General features: G+C 41.2%; 1 protein-coding gene across 9 annotated transcripts in view; it reads left to right on the top strand.

Annotated features, from left to right (window-relative positions):
• Positions 1-13,659, top strand: part of LOC140200156 (gamma-sarcoglycan-like) — a 630,311-nt gene that overhangs the window by 209,893 nt on the left and 406,759 nt on the right. Inside the window, exon 1 of one of the 9 annotated variants that reach the window (XM_072263051.1) lies at positions 2,864-2,942. The exons of the other annotated variants lie outside the window; for them this stretch is intronic. The gene's annotated coding sequence lies outside the window, so the exon portion shown is untranslated. Of the gene's footprint in view, positions 1-2,863; positions 2,943-13,659 lie in introns of those variants that run through there. 9 annotated transcript variants of the gene reach the window in all.

Raw genomic sequence — 13,659 nt, 5'->3', positions numbered from 1 at the left:
GTTACCTCTTGGCTGGTCTCCCATCTTCTATTCAGCTTAAAGAAGCTCACCAAAATCTATTCTAACTTGCACAAGTGCCATACACACAGCCCCCATGCTTACTCCTGTAAATGTGTTTCTATTTTAATATTTTATGTTGATTTTCTAATATGTTTGTGTCCTGATAATCTCCTCATCCAGTGTAAAACCAACCAACGTCCCTACCCATCCCCAGCTACGGCCTACTAGTCTTCCCCAGTTTCCTTCATTCCACTATTTTAACCATGTTTTCAGCTGTCTAGGTGCCATTGTCTGCAATTCTTTCTGTTTATTTCTCCGTACTCTTCCCTCTCTTTTCTAGACAATCCTTACGTCATGGTCCAGTCCATGAAGTCCTCATTCCAGTTCACAGTCCGGTCCATCGATCCTTGTTCCGGGTTTTCCTGTTTTCTCATTTGTTCTGTTGGATGCCTTAATTGAGGCACCTGATTCTCATTGTGGGCTGGCACAGAAATACATCTCAAACCAAAGATTCCTAGCTGGACTGTTCCCTTCCCTTGGAAACCTTTGTCTGCAACTGTGTTAGTATCCCTGGCAAGTTCAACCATTGGAGTGAGACTGGAGTCTTGCCATGCTAAGATAAGGAACTATCTATTGTTGAGTTTGGAACTGTCTCTTTGTGCTCCTGTGTTTAGTGTCTGTGTCTCAGATGAGTCCTGGCCCTATGTCCTGTTCTCAAGGAGGGGTCCTGGCTCTGTGTTCTATGTTCCTGTGTTCCAAGTCCAAGGTTCTGTGTTCCTGTGCTCCAAGACCAAGTCCAGGGTCTTGTGTTCCAGCCCTGTCCAAGTATGAGCTTTGTGCCCTCATCTAGCCTAGGAGTACCTCACCCAGCCTGGTGCTGGAAGTTCCTCATCTGGTGCTGGATTGTCCCCATCTGAATCTTCAGCAGTTTACCTCAGCAAGTATCCTCGGCAGTTGTCCTAGCCCTGTGCTCCAAGGAGGAGTCCTAGCTCTGTACCCAAGAGCCTAACCAAGCTGAGTCCAAGAGCTGAGCCAAACCTAGTCCAAGAGCCTCGTCCTGCCCTGGAGTACCTCGTTCAGTCCAAGTCAAGGGTTTGTGTTCTCATCCTGTCCATGCACCTCGTCCTGTAGCCTAGCCACATTGCCCGAGTCAAGACCCAGGTTCTGGGTCCCTGTCCAGTCTCTGGCTCGGAGTCCTAGCTCAGGCTCCTAGTTCCAAGTTCCTTGTCCTGGTCCTGCTTTCCTAGTCTTAGCCCTAGCCCAGGCCCAGTGTCCTTGTCTCATCCAGGGCCTGTGTCCATGTCCAGTGTTGTTTCTTCCTGACTCTCCTTGCTTTCTTGATAAACCTTGCCCTGTTCCTAGTACTTCAGTGTCTGTCTTGCATTTGGGTCTGCCATCAACACCTACCTTATGACACCTTAATGTCATTTTTATCAAGATTTTGATCTGACAAAACATCTTATGTGACATTATTTCAAGTTTTGTTCAACAATATTCCCATAGAAAACTTCAAGATGTTATAATGCATTGTACTCAATTTGTATCACACTAAATTAATTTCTCCCCCTAATCATTACACAAGTCTGAGCATAATCATGAAAAGATTTGCTGGAATCACATTGACAAACAACTTTTAATCCTTGAGGTGGAAGAAATTTACCATTGCAGTCAGTAATGGCCAAACCATACACTGTGCACAGTAGCCTAATTCCAAGATAACCACAGAGGCTTTATGACCTATTTTAGTACATTCTTTAATTGCCCTCAGATTGTACAGCCACATTAAATTGGTAATGCCCTTGACCTCAGGTGCAAAATCACAACATAATAGTCTCTGTGAATATGTAAATTGAGTAAATTGGAATTGCTTGCATCAGCTTCAGCTCATTCCTCAGCTTGACTTCACTCTTGGTGATGGAATGGAGGGATGGGGAAGTCTGCTGTTTTCGTGCTGACATAGTAAAAATGCACAGGGATTTCAGCTGGAAGGTGTTACCTTCTCCATGGAAACAGCTCTAAAACCGATTGGCTGAAGTAATTACCCATTGATATCAATAAAACCAATTTGTGAAATTTAGGTACTCTTAAATACATAGGCATTTTTTTTTCCTTAGCAAAAGGCTGCAAAGTGACTGATCAAATACATAATCCTTCTCATCTCAAGAGGAATGCAGATTTGAATCCACTATGCGCAGAGGCTGATTACCTTCATTCTGGGTATTGCTTATCCCTTTTAATGCTTGAAAGATGTGCTGAACAACGGTGGATGTAATATTGTGTTGGGCAAATGTAAATAACTCCCCACAGATGCCTCACCCAAGAAGAATTGTTAAAGCTCTTTCCATATTGATGGAGTGCAGCTCAGCCTAATGCAACTGAATGTGAAATTACACCTCAAGCGAAAATGAAAAGGAATCTGTGTAGCATTATAGGGGCAAAGACTAAAGCCACTTTCAGAAAATCATTGAAATCACAACATTTTAATTGCTTAGCAATGATTTTTTTTTTAACTTGTGTTTGTAGAATGGTTTCAAACAAAGCAAAAAATATGTTAGGATCACAGTGTTAAGATACAGAGTGGTATGCTAATATTTCTTCCATCTAAAGCTAGAACACAACCCACTTATATTTTCTCATGACAGAGAAGAAAAACATTGACACGGTTGTATCTATGAATGCACTTGAAGCATTCCTATACCTACACTAATCCTAATTTACAATAGCCAATTAACCAATTGCAACACCTTGCACTGAAGAAATATTAGCATATCTCTTTGCATTTTGGCACTGAGGTTTGTCCCTAAAGATATTTCTTTTTCTTTATTTGAAAGCAGTCCTAAAACTCATCGAAGTTCTATTCTGCCACCATCTGTAAGGAATTTGTACGTTCCCTCCATGACTGTGTGGATTTCTGGTTTCTCCCAATTTCCAAAGATATACAGGTTAGTTGATTGGTGGGTCATACTGGTGTAATTGTATAGCGTGGTTTGTTGGACTGGAAGGGGCTTTTACTATGCTCTATCTCTAAATAAATAAGGATAAGTGTATAACAAAAGTGCTGTGATTTCAGTGACTTTTTCTGAAGGAGACCTATGTAAGTGACACTGACTCCTTTTGATTTCAGTTGAGGTGTGCATTTCAATTCTGTCATAATAGATTGAACCTAAATGGAATTCTTCTTGGGGTGGTGTTTTAGATTGCTAGGATGCCCCAGGTATCTGTGGGGACTTGCCTATAAAGAGACACTAGACAGTTTGGATATGTATTTCTTGGGGTTTAGAATTTGAAGAACGGTAAGGATCCATCCAAAATTCAAAGGGGGCTTGACACTGAAATTTTTTTCACTCATGGGAGTGTCAGAAACAAAGGGACATAGCAACAAGATAAGGAGCTGGTCACTTCAAACTGGGGAGCATGGAAATTTTTTTCCTCTCAGAGGAAAGCGAATATCAGGAATTCCCTGTCCTCTAGGCTGGAGGAAGCCAACTCAATAGATACACAGCATTTAAGCTGGAGACAGAAACATGTGGGAGTGTGAGCAATTCAGGGCTATGGGGATCAGGCACAAAAGGGAGGTTGAGGACAACAGAGACTGGCCATGATCATGGTGATTGACAGGATAGGTTAAAGGTGCCTGGTGGCCCACTCCTGCTCCTATTTCTTTGTGTTCTTGTGAACCTCACAAGATCAAGATAACCCTCAAAACCTCTAATTTCCATATTTCCATAGGGTTTTTTTTTCCAAATTCTCAAGTTTGCTATTGGAATTTAATGCTTCAACATAAACCCCACTTATCTATCTGGACGGGTTGCTTACAGTTAGTGACAGAACCACACTTTCTTCCTTCTGTGTGGCAACTCTATTTCCCAGCTGTAATTGATATTGTTTAAACTTGCATTTTGGTAGGAACACAAAGCAAGTGGTAGCAGATTAACTTGTTACTATGTATTCCACCAGCTTTTCAGCTCACAATATATATATCTACAGGAGATTCAAAGTTCAAAGTAAATTTATTACCAAAGTACTGTACATATATGTTACCATTTACAACTCTGAGATTCATTTTCTTGTGGGCAATCACAGTAAATACAAGAAACACAATAGAATTAATGAAAGATGGCACCCAACAGGATGGACAGCAACCAATGTACAAAAGTAAATAAATAAATAAACAAACAATAAATATCAAGAACATAAGATGAAGAGTCCTTGAATATGAGCCCATAGGTTACGGGAACAATTCAGTGATGGGGCGAATGAAGTTGAGTGAAGTTATCCCCTTTGATTGAAGAGCCTGATGGTTGAGAGAAAATAACTGTTCTTGAACCTGGTGGTGTGGGTCCTGAAGCTCCTGTACCACCTTCCCGATGGCAGCAGTGAGAACAGAGCATGGCCTCGGTGGTGGGAGTTCTTGATAATGAATGCTGCTTTCCTGCGATAGCGCTCAGTATAAATGTGCTCAATGGTGGGGAGTATCCACTACTTTTTGCAGGCTTTTCCAGACAAAGGTGTTGGTGTTTCCATACCAGGCTGTGATGAAATCAGTCAATATGATCATGAATAATATCATAGGGATGATATCATGGTGCTCTGGGGGGTGGGGCACGGTTGACAGCCCACCCCAGCATCCCATGACCAGCACTATTATTGTTCTTGTGTAAAAATGCTTTCGTGGGGTTCCTGAGGAATGTTCAAGTTCATTTATTATTACATTTCAGCTTGGGTTACACAGTTGTTCACGTGTGTTTGTGGGCACCCTGACTGTAGCTGGGGTGTGTAATAATATTCTCCCCCATCTGTATGTGACTGAGTGGCTTCTCTCTCTGGATCATAGCGCCCAGTCTGCTTTTGTGTTTATCGCAATAAAAACAGCTGTTGAGTCAACCGAGCTTTTCTTGTCTGTCATCATGGACCAAGCGCTCACCGCAATATTATTCATGAGGGACAATGAGAGAATCCTGTTCGTAGGAAAAGAAATCTAATGTAAAATCACCCTGAAATAGCCACTGTCTGATCAAATTCAGCAGTATGCCTCTTTAGCACTTGCCTGATACTGAAGCTTACTATATTCCTGAATGAAATTTAGAACTATGCTGTAACTGAGCCCTCCAGCAAATGCCATGTTGACAAACTTGGGCTATCTGTGATTGTGGGTTATTAATGGACTGTTTCTCTAAGCAAATATACCTACCATTTCCTAGTAAGGACTCTCTGGAATCAAAGCTCCCTGGTAGAATACAATTTTCTAAAATTAGTCTGAGTTCTATGTATAAACCACCACTAGAGGCGTTAAATCTGTCCATACAAGAGAAGTGCATAGTGCCCTTAGGATTTTGTTGCATCAAAACGGGGAGATTTCCCTGGAGTTCTGGCCTCTACCTGCCCTGCCACCAACCTCAAAAAGAGAATTTCCTCTTGTTGTGCGTGGCACCTAACTATGTACATGTCGGCATTTGCATTTACTACAAACAACTTTAAAAGTTATGCCATTGGCTATAAAATTCTTTCAGATAGATTGTCAAGAAACATACAGTATAAATGTGAATCTTCCTTTTCTTTTTAATTATTTTGGAGTTAAGTGCACTGGCAATGCCAAGGTAATTTTCAAAGTTGTTGTGGGGGGGTGGTGGGTATGGTACAGCAGGGTTAGAATTCCTCCTAACCATGATATCACTTAAGAAATTAGATTCCATGTTCAAAGGTATAATCCATTGCACTGTTTAATATCGTTTGTGGATTAAGCAGAAAGTCAGACTGAGCAGAACATGTAAAACTGGAGCACAAGGGTGAAGAAAGTGTGATAACGAGCAACACTCTTAATTTATCTGACCTGCCTTAAATAGAAACATGTTCAATGTACTTCTCCATTTATAACTGCCAAGTGTGAATTCCTGTTGAGAAAGGTTGTCCTTCATCTTCAACCTAAGAATACCATCCGAGGAATGATAGGTCAATCCTGCAGAAAAGAAATGTGGATTTCAAATAGATTAATAACAATTTTAGGCTTTTAAAATTGATGCATGCTATTGCCAACAGAATTAAGCTGTGGGCATCATTGGCCTACCTTAAACTGTGAGCAGATATTTTGTTTTTTTCCAGCACTGGAGGTAAGATACTTTGTCCTGCAGTGACACATCCTTATCTGTGTTTTAAACGTGTCAAATAATGACCTTTTGTTGTGAAAGATTCAAAGTTGTAAATTTATGAACTACTATTACTTCACATGCTGTCTAATCAGTTTGAAAGCCAGGTAGTATTTGCAATCTGGCTATTGTTCTAATATTGAAATTTAGTTCCAGAAGTAGGAGTTTAACAAAGAGAGCTAATGAAATACAAAAAGTAGAAGTAACAAAAATAGTTGAACAGAATATAAAAAGTTCAAGAATAGTCAGATAGGAAAGCAGGATGAGCCAGTGGGCAGCATGTTTGTTTTGTATGGAGTTAATATCAAAATTATACCACCATTTCTGTTTCTGAGTATCATTAGTGTGAACTAATTCATGACAATATTCATGTCAATACAACCACAATAATGCAGATCCTTGGATCAAAATTCATCATTACAGTCAGAAGGGCTAACACTGTTCACAACAAGAACCAGCAGAGCAATTTCCATTCTTAACAAGGAGATGCCTTAATAACTTACAAACATCATAATGAAAAGTGGCATTCTTTTCCTTATCACTCTTGCTTCAATAGACTGATTAAGAGGTTAACTTTTAGAAACACCTGTATTAAACAGGAAACAGTTGAGGCCAGTTCATTGGCTATATTTAAGAGGGAGTTAGATATGGCCCTTGTGGCTAAAGGGATCAGGGGGTATGGAGAGAAGGCTGGTACAGGGTTCTGAATTGGATGATCAGCTATGATCATACTGAATGGCGGTGCAGGCTCGAAGGGCCAAATGGCCTACTCCTGCACCTATGTTCTATGTTTCTATATTTCTACGTTTAAGGTAGCATCTACTTTATAATGATTGGAACCAATGAACAGAAAGCCCCTTTTGCTTGTTAGGCTTAAGTAGGGCCCAGACAAACCTGCAATGTCAAATTGTGATTGGTACTCTTTTACAGAAGTACAACATTCTAAAAGGTATTATTGTCTGTTGTATAAACATATTTGTTTAGCTTCAATGTCACATGAAATAGTTGACAGAAAAATAAATTCTGATTTTTTGGAAGTAGGAATTGGAAATCCAAAATTAACCACAATTGATATTGTGGTTAATTTCTCATTATGTTAGTTAGTTTCTTTAATATTGTTAACACCTTCCATTGCAACAGAAACACAGGAGCTTTTGATCATTTATTCAAAGATCATATTTTCCCAGAGACTGCTTGCGAAAATTGCATTATGCTCTCTTCTACAGAAATATTTTAGGACACTGTAATAATGTCAAAGCTAATTTCAGTGTTTTATAATTTTCATCAATATGTAAAATAATACTGCGGCTAATAAAGGCAAGCTAGTAGCATGATGAGTTAAAACTTGTTCAAGAAATCTTAACATTATCCAGTTTAACACTATATTTAGTGAAAGATGGCAGGGACCATAAACCTTTTAGTCATCAGAACCTCCTCTGCCATTCAATATGATCATGGCTGATCATCCCAGTGCAATTCCCTATACCTGCTTCATCCCCATACTCCTGGATCTATTTAGCTCCAACAATGTTGACTAACTCCTTCCTGAATATACTTAATGATTGTCTTCAGTGCATTTCTGTGGCAGAGAATTTGGCAGGTTCACCACTCTCAGGGTGAAGGAATTTCCCCTTCTACATACATTTCTCCTTATCTTTGGGGCCCTGAGTGGTGGCAAGAGAGGAGGTGTAGGGACAGGTGTAGCACTTGCATTTACAGGGATAAGTGCCGGGTGGGAGATCCGTGGGGAGGGACCGATCCCTGCAGCATGCGGAGAGGGGTGGAGAGGGAAAGATGTGTTTAGTGGTGGGGTCCTGTTGAAGGTGGTGGAAGTTGCGGAGGATAATGTGCTGGGTCTGGTGGCTGGTGGGGTGGTAGGTGAAGACAAGGGGAACTCTGTACCATTCAGAGCCCCAAATAGTCCTTCCAAGTGAGGCAACACTTCACTTGTGAGACTGTTGGGGTCATCTATTGCATCCGGTGCTCCTGGTGCGGCTTCCTCTACATCGGTGAAACCCGATGCAGATTGGGGGACCACTTCATCGAGCACCTCCGCTCTGTCCGCCACAACAGACAGGATCTCTCAGTAGCCACCCACTTCTACTCTGCTTCCCACTCCCATTCAGATCTTTCCATACATGGCCTCCTCTACTGCCATGATGAGGCTAAACTCAGGTTGGAGGGGCAACACCTCATATACCGTCTAGGTAGTCTCCAACCCCTTGGTATAAACATAGAATTCTCCAAATTCAGTAATTCCCTCCCCCTCCCTTCCTCTATCCCTATGCCACTCTGCCCCCTCCCCCAGCTGCCTACCACCTCCCTCATGGTTCCGCCTCCTACTACCCATTGTGTTTTCCCCTATTCCTTCAACTTTCCTGCCCATCACCTCCCTGCTTCCCCTCCCTCACCCCTTTATCTTTCCCCTTACTGGTTTTTCACTTGGAACCTACCAGCCTTCTCCTTCCCATCCTCTCCCCACCTTCTTCATATGGCCTCTGCCCCTTCCCTCTTCAGTCCTGACGAAGGGTTCCGGCCCGAAACGTCGACCGATCTTTTCCATGGATGCTGCCCGACCTGCTGAGTTCCTCCAGTGTGTTGTGAGTATTGCTTTGACCCCAGCATCTACAGATTATTTTGTGTTAATACTCAACAATGCTTGGTTAATTTCAGGTTATTTAAAAATCTTTTTGTTACATCAGTCAATCAAGCAGTATTTGTGATCCTACAGTCAAGTGTGAAAGCACAATCAGGTCACAGCCTGTACTTTGCTAATTTGAGTGCTTACTGCAGATCACAGGAATTGTTCTATCTGTGGAGCTTAAATTACCTATGGGTTAATACTAGCCCATGTGTGTGTTCATCTTCATAACTCAAATCTAGTTTAGTGTAATCAAGCACAGAACTCCAAAACAAAAGTGATAAGGAATGGAATAAAGGTAAATGTGAGTGTTGGAGTGTGAAAGTTTTATTAATGGACTGTCGTAACATGGACAGAGTTGCATTTGTGTCCTGCTTGATAAACCCAGTAATTGTGTTTACATGAGGAGACTAATCTGACTCTCCTTTATGAGCAATGTCAATGCAGTTCCAAAATAACAACCAGCCCTGCTAATGAAGGACATAAGTTCATTCAGCATCTTTTTTAAAAAAAAATTCTCACAAATTATATTTTGAAGGGAGTGGACATATTCATATATTGAAAAGTCTTTAAATCATTTCTGGGCAAACAAGTTATGTTTATCTTGATTGCTCACTTAATTTTCTCCTGAACTAATATTCACAGTAATAATATCCCACCATGGTACAGGACCATGGGATATCTGAAAGACATTCTAGCTCCTGATTATTCCTTTTGGTGTTTCGAATGACTTGAAGTACAGGGAAGAACTTCATTGCAAAATAAAAGGAACAAATACTTTATTCTAAGAATACTGTCAGTGCAAAAATAGTTATTAGATCTGTACAAGTTATATTTTGATTTTTATAATATTTGTTGAATCAGTACAGAAAATAAATTTAACTGATGTCACAAGGTTGAAAAGTCTGAAAGGATAGCCAGCATTTTTACTGAAATGTACTGTTTCAGTGACTGCCTGATTCAAGGGTACTTGGGTTACACTTCATATTTCATCAGTAACTTTGGTCTTTGAAATGACGTAACTCTTAAGGATGTAATTTTGATAAACTCAGACTCAGAATCAGGATCAGGTTTAATATCTCTGGAATACAGTGTGTCATGAAATTTGATGTTTTGCACCAGCAGCATTTTGCAATACATAATAAATATATAAATTGTAATAAGTATATAAAAAAGAAAATTAAATTAAGTAGTGCAAAAAGAGAGGAAACTGAAAAATACTGAGGTAGTGTTCATGAGTTCCATTCAGAAATCTGTTGGTGGGGGGGGTGGCGGGGATAATGAAACGTAGTGTGTGCCTTCAGGCTCCAGGACCACCACCTTGATGGTAGCAATGAGAAGAGGGCATTCCTGGGTGATGGTGGTTCTAAATGATGAATGATGACTTTTTGAGGCATCGTCTTTTGAATATGTCTTGGATACTGTGGAGGCTAGTACCTATCATGGAGCTGGCAGAGTTTACAACTTTCTGAGCATTTTCCAGTCCTGTGCACTGGCCTCTCCTTACCAGACGGTGATGCATCCAGTTGGAATGCTCTCCAGGGTACATCTGTAGAAATTTGAGAGTGTCTATGGTGACATACAAAGTTTCCTCAGACACCAAAAGAAATATAACCACTGTTGTTCCTTTTTGCAATTGCATCAATGTGTTGGGCCAGGATAGATCCTCACAGATATTGACACCTAAGAACTTGAAACAGCTTACCCTTTCCAGTTCTGATCCCTCGATAAGGATTGGTGTGTGTTCCCTCAACTTTTCCTTCCTGAAGTCCACAGGCAATTGCTTGGCCTTACTGATGTTGAGTATAAGGCTGCTGCTGCAAGACCACTCAACCAGCTGATCTATCTGACTCCTGAGAGCCTCCTTGTCACCATCTAAAGTTCTGCCAACAATAGTTGTCATCAGCAAATATAGATAGCATTTGATCTGCACATAGCCACACAGTCGTGGGTGTAGAGAGAGTAGAGCAGTGGGATGAGCACGTATCCTTGAGCTGCGCCTGTGTTGGTTGTCAGCAAGGAGGGGTTTTTATTTACAATCTGCATAGACTGTGGTCTCCTGGTGAGGAAGTCAAGGATCAGTTGCAGACGGAGGTACAAAGGTTGAGCTTTTAAAACTTGTTGGTTAGAACTGAGGGTATGATTGTGTTAAACGCTGAGCTGTAGTCAATAAACAGCAACCTGACATAGGTATTGCTATTGTCCAGGTAGTCCAAGGCCGAGTGAGGATCCAGTGAGATTTCATCGCCGTAGACCTATTATGGTCATAGGCAAATTGCAGTGGGCACAGATCCTTGTTTTAAGCCATGACCAACCTCTCAGAGCACCTCATCACAGTAGATGTCTATTCTATTCTACAACCCTCTCCAGAGCCGTGCCATTTACTGTATCATTTCCCACTTGGTTGAACTGACCAAAATTTAACATTGCACACTTGTCAGAGTTAAATTCCATCTGCTATTCCTTGGCCTATTTCCCCATTTCATCTAGATCCTGCTGTGATCATAGATAACCTCTTCTACGTCCATTGCACGGCCAACTTTGGTGTCATCTGCAAATTTAATGACCATGTTAACAATGTCGTCATTGAAATTGTTAATACAGATGACAGACAACAGGGGACCAAGTACTAATTCCGGTGGCACACCACTGTACGCAGGCCTCCAATTTGGAAAGGAGTTCTCCACTCGTACCCTCTGACTCCTTCTACCAAGACAATTTTGCAACTAATTAGATCCCAGGTGATCTAATCTTTCAGACTAACCTTCTATGCGGGACCTTATCAAAGACCTTCATCAGTCTTGTTACCTCTTCAAAATAACTCAATCAAATTTGTGAGTCATTTTGCCATCACTGATTATAGGCTCATAAGTGATTGTCATAACTGCTGGTAGGCAAAGCAGTAGAATTTGTGAACCATTTACTGTTGAAAACGTGAAGACATAGGATTATATGTAGGCTTGGTTGCACGAGGATCACATCACTGTTGCCTGCACCATACAATTGATAGCAGAAGGGGAGTACTTGACAAAGTCTCATATTGCTGGGATGGAAAGGTGTATGTAAGGGAACACATAGAACATACTACAGTCTAGTAACAGGCCCTGTATCCCACCTTGTCTACACCAACCATCGTGCCAATCTAAACTAAACCCATCTGCCTATACATGGTCCATGCCCTCTATTCCCTGCTTGTTTAATTCATGTACAAAATGCTGGAGGAACTCAGCAGATCAAACAGCATCTATGGATAGGAGTACTGTTTCTGGCTTCTTTCCCCTTCCTTTCCATTCCCAATGAAGGATCTTGGCCCGAAACATCGACTGATCTTTCCTTTCATAGACGCTGCCTGACCAGCTGAGTTCTCCCAGCATTTTGTATGTATTTCTTTGGATCTCCAGCATCTGCAGAATCTGTTGTGTTTTTGTTCAAATCATTGTTGTATCTGCTTCTACCACCTTCCCTGGCACATAGAGTAACAGAGTCACAAAACACAGCAGCTCAGAAATAGGCTCCTCAGCCTATAAATCCATTTTGAACTGCCAATCTGCCTAGTCCCATTGACCTGCACCTGGACCATAGTCCTCCATAATCCTCTCATCCGTGTACCTATCCAAACTTTTCTTAAATGTTGAAATTGAACTCTCATTCACCACTTGAACTAGCAACTCATTCACACTCTCACCACCCTCTGAGTGAAGAAGTTCCCCTTCATGTTCTCCTTAAACTTTTCATCTTTCACCCTTAACCAACTACCTCTAGTTTTAGACTCACCCAGCCTCAGTGGAAAAAGCCTGCTTACATTTATCCTATCTATATGCTCATAATTCATATACCTCCATCAAATCTCCCCTCATTCCTATCCTCTAGGGAATAAAATCTGAACCTATTCAAACATTTCCCTGTAACTCAGGCCCACAAGTCATGGCAACACCCTTGTAAATTTTCCCTGCACTTTTTCAATCTTATGACATCTTTCCTGTAGGCAGGGGACCAAAACTGCACACAATACTCCAAATTAGCCCTCACCAACTTAGATCTTATAGAACTTCAACATAATATCCCAACTACTGTCATCAATACCACCACTCTGGCTCCTCCTGCGAAACCAATATCTAATTTATTTACTATCTTATCTTGAATGCCAAGTGACTGAACCTTCTTGACCAAATTCCCCTCCAGGGCCTTGTCAAAGGCCTTGCAGAAACATGCACTGCCTTGCCTTTATCAACTTTCATGCCATTTTCCTCAAAAAGCTCAATAGGTTTGGTGAGACAAGACCTACCATGCACAAATCTATATTGACTACTGTATCTAATCAATCCCTATCTATCCAAATATTTATATATCTTGTCCATTAGAATATTTTCCAATAATTTACCCACTACTGATGTCAGGCCTTCTGGCCAATAATTTCCTGGCGTTTTTTTTTTTTTTTCAGAGCCTTTCTTAAGTAGAACAACATCAGTTACCCACTGTCCTCCAGTACCTTACCTATCAGTAAGGATGATTTAAGTATCTCTGCTAGGACCCGTGCAATTTCTGCACTAGCCTCTCACAAAGTCCAAGGGAACACCTTGTCAGGCTCTGGGGATTTATCTACCCCAAGTTGCAAAATGACAGAAAACACCTCCTCTACGATCACTGCTCACTGCTACTTTGCCTCACTTCTATAGACTTTGAGTTCATTTCCCGAGTAAATACAAATGCAAAAACATCCATTTCAGATCTCAAACAACAGGAATTCTGCAGATGCTGGAAATTCAAGCAACACACATCAAAGTTGCTGGTGAACGCAGCAGGCCAGGCGGCATCTGTAGGAAGAGGTGCAGTCGACGTTTCAGGCCGAGACCCTTCGTTAGTCCTGACGAAGGG

Source organism: Mobula birostris, chromosome 7, assembly GCF_030028105.1.
Source record: "Mobula birostris isolate sMobBir1 chromosome 7, sMobBir1.hap1, whole genome shotgun sequence".
Classification (NCBI taxonomy): domain Eukaryota; kingdom Metazoa; phylum Chordata; class Chondrichthyes; order Myliobatiformes; family Myliobatidae; genus Mobula; species Mobula birostris.
This window is presented reverse-complemented; position numbering and strand designations above follow the sequence as displayed.